Source organism: Mytilus edulis, chromosome 1 (genome assembly GCF_963676685.1).
Source record: "Mytilus edulis chromosome 1, xbMytEdul2.2, whole genome shotgun sequence".
Lineage (NCBI taxonomy): Eukaryota > Metazoa > Mollusca > Bivalvia > Mytilida > Mytilidae > Mytilus > Mytilus edulis.
Window position 1 is genome coordinate 24,029,115 of NC_092344.1, and position 9,845 is coordinate 24,038,959.

Below are 9,845 nucleotides of genomic sequence, written 5' to 3' on the forward strand. Positions count from 1 at the left end.
ACTTCCAAAGGTGTTTGCCAAAAATGAATTGAAATAAAAGATTTTTGTGTAGACGAGTTACAACATTGCATAAGCATGATTAGGAAATTTGAACAAAAAATGTAAGTGCACATCTTTCTAGTGGAGAAAAACACGTATATCGAGCTACGTAGACGAAAAAGAATAAGTTCATTATGATTATGATGTAAATTCACGAAATTATAAGGTTATAATTAGAAAACAATTTAAAACACGATTCGTCATTCCCCATGTATATAGATTAAAACAGAATTATAATTTTCTAATTCTTAAATTAAATTCTGAAATTCAAAAGACATGTTTCTGATACTTGACAGTCCAGCGAACACTATTACATGAAATGCACGATGATATTGACCGAAAACAAAGGTGAAAGATTCAAATTGTAAAATCAGCCGTTGTACGGTAGAATTTCTATCAATCATTCAACGATAAAAAAAAAAGAAAAAGAAGACTATTGAGTGTAAAAGTATGATAGAAATACTTTTAATTTATTATAATGCCTGTTAAATTGTTCCAGTCATTGGTTACTAGTGATTGTCAGTCCATTTCGATATTTCATAGCACTTTTACAAATTCTGAAACAAATAAAAGAAAAAATAATTTTCCCATGGGAAAAATATATCTACCCATGAGAAGAAATTTGTCCCGCACAGTGTTCAACTCCCAAAAAGGGAGTCTAACCAACAAAGAAATGCTTTATCATCTGTAGATTGATTTTTATATATGAAACGATGTGTATTGATTTTACTTGGTTCAATGTTCAGTGGCAAGTATTTTATATATGCGCAGGTCCTGAGACAGAAAATCAAATTATTCATTCACTTAAGGTCTTCAAAAATAACGATTGCGAGATGACGGACAGGAAGACTTCAAACGTATCAGTTTGAACTAGCTGTCAGAAACTTAAGTACTCTCAGATCTTTTCTTGCTATTGTCGTTTTGTTCTTCTGGTAAACAAGTGATTCTTTCATTGTTGAAGACTCTCTAGCGACTATAAAGATGAACAGGAATAAAACGCTGACCATTGATAATTTGTATTTTTGTTTAGCTCTAAATTTGTGTTCGATAAGGTCCCGTGTACCTTTACTCCATATTCCTTTATTTTCTATAAAGGCGTCTGTCTTGACAGTAAGTTGACACGACTTACAATACAAGTTAAACCCTAAAATGTAAGACACCAGATGGAAGTACTCAAAAAGGAGAGCCAGTTTGGTATTCTGTAATGTTAGAGTTCAATTCTTCATGAAGAAACGACTACTAGTATATGTTTTCTGTATTCAGCATAGAATCATATCTTCTAAACTATATTTTTTCGCACAATGTCTGGATATTGGTGGACATGCATCATTGCGAAACCAGACATTTACAAATAAAAATTAATACTTGTACTATAGCCATTTAGTAGGAAAGTAAATGCACAAAAGACAAGTAATTCAGAAACATGCATGGATCACGCAAAATTATGCAGGGGCGACACCGGAGTAATGGGAGTTTGCTTCTTGCAAGACATTCGCCGTGAAAACAATTTGATATGAAGACAAGCCTTTGTTTCAACTTTGTTTTAAAATTTCAAACATGAGGCTGTTACGGCCCAGGTCAATGTTCTTAAGCAACACATATTTTCCTTTCATTTTGCTGTTAGCTTTCTGATATAAATTTATACATATTATAGACTATTTTGATTATTTTTTTCAATTTCAGTTAAACACTATTTATGATTTGCTTTTAAATAAATTTTAACATGTTTAAATGTCTTTTTCTTTTTCTTCATCTTTTTGAAACCCTGGTTTTGTATTACCACTGACCAGTTCAGTAAAGAAACAGCTGCTTCATGTTTGCATAAATGTGTTTGTAACCAATCTAACATGCTATTATAATTTCTTAGTTTTTATTCCGTGTCTATAGATAGTCTTCATCGGGGAGGCAAGATTTATTTTGTCTGTTGGTTGCTTGGCTAGCGTAAGCTAATCGATTTACCTCACATTTTGAAGTTGGATGGAGATTGTTTCTAAGTAATGCCGTACCTTTGTACTTTGGTTTCCTGTCGGATTTTTTTCAATTTTAAATTGAAGAAGTTTTATCATTTGTTTTGCATAATTATTATTTTTGACTTGCAAATGAACGATTAATAAATCTAGTCCCGTGTGTGTTAGCGAAATGTCTTTAGTGTAATCTCGGAGTGTAATTTTTATTTTAACTTTTACGTTTGCATCAGGACGACCTAAAACACGAAAACTTTCTTTTTTTCAAGAATGACATTCGTTACTTCAAACAAAAATCGCTTTTATCTTCTTTTTTTTTTGCAGTAAAAGACCTGTTTCTTTAAAAAAAAACTTTCATACAATCGACTGATTCGGGAAGGTCAAGGATTATAACATATTTTTCGTAATTCTGATAAACTTTTTAGTAATCTCTGGTGTATTTATGATGGCTTGGTTTGAAGCGATAACAGACGAACTATGCTTACTAGTGCTGCATAAAAAACATGAGGATATGGTTTGTCCTTTATTACAAATTTGAATCCAACAAGGATAATTTTTGTCTCATAGAAAAATCGATAATTTATTTTTCGATTTTTATCGGATATAAAAGTTATTTTGAAAAATACAAACCGGATTATTATTTATTAAAGTTTCGTATGCATCATAAATCAAGCTCCGGCAACTTTTGACTTGTTCTGATATAAATAGTAATGATTTTCATCGGAGAAAAAGATAGATATTTTTGTCGTGATTGGAAGAATCGTAAAAGTGTTATTTTTCTGAATTCTGTTTGTTTAATCGGACATCGTAGAGTTTTAATTTGATTTCTTTTTGCCGAACTGGACTTCATATTGTGTATTGATTTGAAACATGAACGAGGACCTCGATGAGAACACCTGGATTGAAAGTTTTCAAACGTTCCGACCAATGAAATTCATTTTAATATGTAACGAGAGCACCTAGATGAAATATTTTATCTATACTACAATCAGTTTTAACTTAGAAATTTCCGCTCAAATATATAGGAAATAAAATTATATGAAAGCAACAATGCAGAATGTTTCTTTTCCATTTTCTGTTTTTTTAACAATGTTTATGTTCATTTCAATTTGGAAAGTAGACTTATATTAAATGCCCAAAACGTAAATGTATGTTTTCTTTTAAAACATTAAAAAACGTAAGAGTATGCCGACAAATAGCCTGTCAAGGTCGTTAAACTTAAATCAACTTACCCATCTTTATCGCAGACTAAAATTTATCTCATATATACAGAATACATGTTAATTTATTACAAGTACGTCAGGGTGCATGACAGCACAATAATCTTTTTACAGAGTCGAAAGAACAATATTTTTGTTTGATATTTGTTTCTCTTCCACAATTAACGCCCGATTTGGCCAGTGACCGGTATTACAATTTAACACAGTTTTAGAAGTTCAGTGGGCTGCTGTTTCATTTAAAATTTTGAACATGCCTTTCTGTTTATCATATTCAACGTCAACATTATCTTCGTCGATTTTATTATTCAACAATATCTTGTTTTTCATTACAAGCTTTTCCAAATATCAATATACAGCAAGAGAATGAATATATGTTGCATCAAGACACATCGATTTAAATTATGTACACAAATTATGTAGTTTTCCGTGTCTACATTTGATTTACGAGTACAATATAGTAAAACAGTAAAAAGAGAAACGGTAAATATACAGGAATACATAAAGTTTCGTAAATAGTTGCAAAGGACCACACGTTACTTACGATATATACATCGAGGTCGTTTTGCTTGAGTGATTTACCTGTAAAAAGTCCGCGGGTCTCATCCATGTTTAAAACGAATTAATGCATGTTTGAAATAGCTTAACAGGGGCGTGGCCTATTAGTTTGACCCAACTGACCACTAACTTGATTTCAATTGATCGACTGCAGAGAAATCTATTTGACTGGCGTTAAAATGAATTGATATGAATTGAAATGAATTAAATATAATTTTTAATTTTTGTCAATCTTTATCAAATAACGATCAATCTCATTTAAATAGCGTTAACACGTTTTTGTCCGATCAAGTTAAATTCGGGTTACTAGTGCAGTGAATTGGCAACTTATCATTGATTGCAGTGTGTTAATAGCAAACGCAGAATATTAAAAATAAAGAATGATGAACTGTTAATCCTTCCGTTTTTCTCAAATAAACCTGTCTTTGAGATTGAAAGGGGTCATACAATCTGATCGAAATAAAGACTCCGTAAGTTAGAAATATTCTCATTTGAATCCAAAAGCTTTTCATTTTACATTCTGTTTAAATACCTGATGGGGTCCTTTATGGTTTATTTTATTATCATTGATGTGTTTGAAATTTTGATATATATGGAAAAACTGTAATATATTTTCTCAGTCTATGGGGAAATAATTCAATTTAGATGAAACGAGTTTTCTTGGTTTATTCGTTTTTTGTTTAGTGTGTACCAATTTTTGTATGAGATGTTACCAAACGGTGGAGACAGTAAACGAAACGGAAAACGGCACGGAAACGGAAAATGGAAACAAAAAGAGTTAACATCTTTTCTTTCTATCTACAAAGGGATGTTTTATAATGAATAACTCGTGTTTACATGGAAGAAAAACAGAGGAATACATTTGAAATCAAAAATTTTAAAGCATAAATATAAAACAAGAAGATTTTGGTATTATTGCAAATTAGACAACCTTACACAAGAGACCAACTGACACAGGCATTAAATTGCAACTATGAATCACCGTACCGATTAAAAAATGAACAAAGCCTATATTGCATAGTCAGCTATAAAAGACCTCAAAATGATAAATGTTAAACAATCCAAACGTGAAATTTAACGGATTGATTTATGTGCAAAAAAGGAACGCAAAACAAATAGGTAACCATCACAAACGATAACTACTGAATTACAGGCTTTTGAACTGCATAGGTATGTACATACAGAATGTGCCGGGAATGAACATATACGTTGAAAACTAACGTTCCCCCCATAAAAAAAAAAATTAGCAATACCGTGACACGATGAGACTGTATTCTTGATAAATTTGTTAAGGTCATCTCATGCGTATGTCATTCATGCGATTCAGTATAGTCTGGACATTGGCTTTAAATCTATAGATAAGCTGTGACGTAATAACATAATAAAATGTGTTAAAGGACATTTTTTTCATACTTTTTTATTTGCTTCTTTTTTACTTGCCGTGAAATAAGATTTGTCACCTAGTGTATCTTTCTACGGTGTCCTGCTATGGTAATTTTCGTTGTATCTTTTTGTTTTGTATAATGAAAATGACGTAAAGTTACGTTATGGGAAAATGATATATGGGCAACCCGATGAAGAACACAGGGCATTGAAATAGAAACTTAAATGTACTTTATTCTTAAATAAAAATTGACAAAATCGCTCACTATACATAGCCTTTCTCACTTGAAACAATACTCAAATACGCTGTTTGGTATTCAGGACTAGTACGATACTGAATAATATATATTCCAATTTCTAAATAATTTAGCACATTGGTACTTTTAATCAGAGTGCAACGGAATATTAAAGAAAAATAATGGACAAATTTTTTTTGTAATTCTAATAAGAAAAAGTAAACCTTGTCGATAAGAAACGGGTCTTCTTTTCTTAAATAATGATTGTTTCATGATGGGCTATGTTCTTGAATACGAGAAAAAACTAAAATAGAAAACAGAATAATCTTTCTTTTAATGTAAAAATTGACAAAATCACTTACTATACAAACCAATCTAACTCGATTACTATACTGAGGTACATTGGTTGGTATTATTTGTAGAATACAACGTATATACGAATTGCACAGTGCCTTTACCATCTTGGTCTTGGTGAAGGGTTGTTAATATCAATTTGTCATACTGCTTTAAATGTCTTGCGCTTGTTTTAAGTGATCTCTCAAAATCAAATCATTCTCAAGTTGCCGTAAATTAAATTTCATAATTTCACAATTGCAAATAGTGTCACTAAGTTAGTATGTTGTTTTGCTATAGTTGGAGAAATAAAAAGATAGGCGAAAGATATCAAAGGGACATTTAAACTAACGAGTAGAAAATAAACTGCCAACGTTTTTACTAAAAAGAAAAAAAAAAGACAAAAAGACAAACAGTTATCAGACAATCAATAGTACGCAAAACACAACATATATAAACCAAAGCTCGAGCAACTCCAAGCGCCATACAAAAACTGTGGGTGATCTCAGTTGCCCTAGAATGTGAACAGATCAAGTTTCACATTTGACACCCGGGAATGAAAGAAATGTTTAAACTTAAAAGTGACTTTTAATCATATAGTTCTTTTTTGGGATACGACGGTTTCAAGGCGTCAATTCCTTATATACAGTTGGCCAGATTTCCAAGCCTCTCACTTCAAAAGACAACTTTCGAGTTCGATGCATTTCCGTCAAATACTTTGGTTTTAGAGAATATCACTTGTGTCACTTCCGTTCCCACGTTTAGCGAGTGGTTCCTACACAATAACTATTACTAAGACTTTTGAACGTGAATAGTGCAGTGATACAGGCGAGCCTCTCTCTCTGGTAAATGACGTCATGCAGGCATATTATTGACGATTTTTTTTCTTCCGGTGACGGAGGAACTCGAAAGTGGTCTATCTTTTTATCTTTATAAATGGAGAAAACACCTTAAAATTTCATACTGAATAGATGAGTATATAAAAAGATGAACATTTTGATTTCGTGCACTTTTGTTTATACATTTCTCTTCTGTTTCTTGTGAAATTATCGTAGCTTGAGCTCTCCTGCACTCTACTTAAGTTTCTTTTAAAATCCGGAAAAATCAGTATATCGAAAAATTGTCAATATATACGACCTAGTGACGTCATGGAATGCCGAACTATGTAGAAGCAGGGATATCCTTTACTCATTATTAAAATCATTCACAAATGCGTGTAGGCATTTAAAATAGGGATTTGTTTATATAAACATATTGTAACAGAAATCGGTCATAGTTATTTTTTATGTAAAATACCAGTTGTCTTTTCATTTTAATTAGGTTTCTAAAAGTTTCTTCATAGTCCGAGCACCATATGTCACTTAAAACACCTCTCACTAAAAACCAGTAAAAGTCTGAAATGGCCTATTCGATAACAATTTAATACTCTCTGACCAGATGTAATCTGTTTAATGAGTTGCGCCAAGATGGAGGTATTAACTGATACATTAATCAGAAGAACAAATTTATTAATGTATCTTAACTTTTCATTCTTTTTTTCAATTCGATTTATACATGTCGTATCACATATAAAATATCTCGAATTATAATTAAGGATATTTCTAATATAAGGTTGAACATTTCAAGTGATTTTCTTGGCTGTTGCGTCATGTGTCTCATTAAAAAGATAGTTATTTTACTATAGTATGGAACTATGAAACCTAGTATGTAGTTTTTATAATATATTTTTGGAAATTAAGATAAAAAACATTCATGCCAAAAAAGAAGCACCTCAATAAGGTTGTATAAGTGTAATTTTAGGTAAAAGATAATATTTTATTTTTCTAAACTCTCAAATTTTAAAATTAGTAAAATGACATGATTTTATACGATAATCTGATTTAACCTTCTCTATTTGAAAAATTTGAAAATCATGTAAGGATGTACAAATCTGATTTTATATTATATCTTTATTTTATTGGGGCGGTTGTCACGTCAGTAAAAAAAGTTAGTTTAACAATTAAAATAAAAAAAGGAATTTGTTTTTGGTCAAGTATGGTTCAGACAGGTAGAGTGTTGATCAGACCCTTGGTAGAGTATGGTTGAGATAGGTGAGTACAGTTCAGGCTGGTTGAGTAATACTTCACAATATTTTCAATGTCACAGATAAGGGTTAAGTACAAATCAGCATAGTCGAGTACGGTTAAGACTGTGGTCGAGTATTCTTAAGTGAAATTTAGACCAAGTCAGGCTAGTCGAGTAAAAATCAGTACAGTCGAGTACGAATATAGGCCATTTTAGACTGTTAATTAATTGTAGTGTCTAAAATTAATATATAGTTGTGATTTTCATCCCTTTAAGTATAATAGACTGCTCCAGATGGTTTTATACAAACCAGCTTAGGACCGTTGAAGTGATAACATCAGGAATTGTTTTCCAACTGGTAAATAGAGTGATTCGAAATGATGTTTATAGTGTGTGGATTTATATGTAAATATTGCAAAAGTGATTGTGATACAAAGTGAAACTTACATAAAATTGAGAAAGGAAATGGTGAATATGTCAAAGCGACAACCACCTGACCAAAGAGCAAACAACAGCCGAAGGCAACCAATGGGTCTTCAATGTAGCGAGAATTTCCCGCACTCGTAGGAGTCCTTCAGCTGGCCCCTAAAATATGCATAATAGTACAGTGATAATGGACGTCATACTAAACTCCGAATTATACACAAGAAACTAAAATTTAAAAATCATACAAGACTAACAAAGGCCAGAGGCTCCTGACTTGGGACAGGCGCAAAATTGCGGCGGGGTTAAACATGTTTATGAGATCTCAACCCTCCCCCTATACCTCTAGCCAATGTAGAAAAGTAAAAGTAATAACAATACGCACATTAAAATTCAGTTCAAGAGAAGTCCGAGTCTGATGTCAAAAGATGTAACAAAAGAAACTAAATAAAATGACAATAATACATAAATAACAACAGACTACTAGCAGTTAACTGACATGCCAGCTCCAGACCTCAATTAAACTGATTGAAAGATTATGTCTTCATCATATGAATATCAGGTACAATCCCTCCCGTTAGGGGTTTAGTATCATACTATCATAAAATATATGAGAAGAACATAACCCGTGTCATGCCAACAACTGTTTTTTTTTAGAAATAAATGTGTTTAGTTCCGATGCAAAGACCCTATCAGTGAATCAATGTATATATTAAGTTATGGTCTTAGTGAGAATACAAGGTGTTCATCTTAACAACGTGTTTTATAGTTCTTTCATTTGTCTTTGTTCTATTATTAATATTAGTTTCACTGTTGAATGGTTTTATGTGATATCCGTTTGACGTGGCACGGTACTTATACCTCTTGTCAAAGTGTTTGTATTGGCTTTCATTGTTTGGTGGTTTGTTTTGTATATGCGATATTTTTTCATTCCGTTTGTTCACTCTGTACATATAAAAGATCCCGTCAGTATGATATTGTTCTATTATATGTGATTATGATATATTTCTATTATGAATTACAATATACGTTGAACCATGCCACAAACGTCAAAATCATTCAATCGCGTAGCGGAATTAACTATTTGTGGATTCTTATAATTTCTATTTATAACATTATATTAGTTTCAATCTCGATCTATTTCTGAAATCTATTCTTACGCACTTTTGATTTGTTAACCCTGTATGCTAACATTGCCTATGTAAATTTTAAAATTGTTTGTATGCACATTGAACGAAAATTTTTTGTGACGTTTACAACTTTCTGACGTCAGACACTCAAATCAATGAATGTGTTCGTAGATAGTAGATGTTTTTGTGTTCTGTTAAATTGTTCTTTTTAAAAAATGTTATACGATGATGACTGATGTACCCATATTTTAACTATTTTATTTATAGTATCTGTTTATTTCACGCATCAATGTAAATATAACAGCATTTGATGACACTGTCATTAAAGTGAGAGGGTTAGCGCTAGGGAACCAGGTTTAATCCACCATTTTCTACATTTTAAAATGCCTGTTACAAGTCAGGAATATGACAGTTCTTGTCCATTTGTTTTTGATGCGTTTTGTTATTTGATTTTGCCATGTGATAATAAACTTTGGATGGATATTCCCCTAAGTTGAG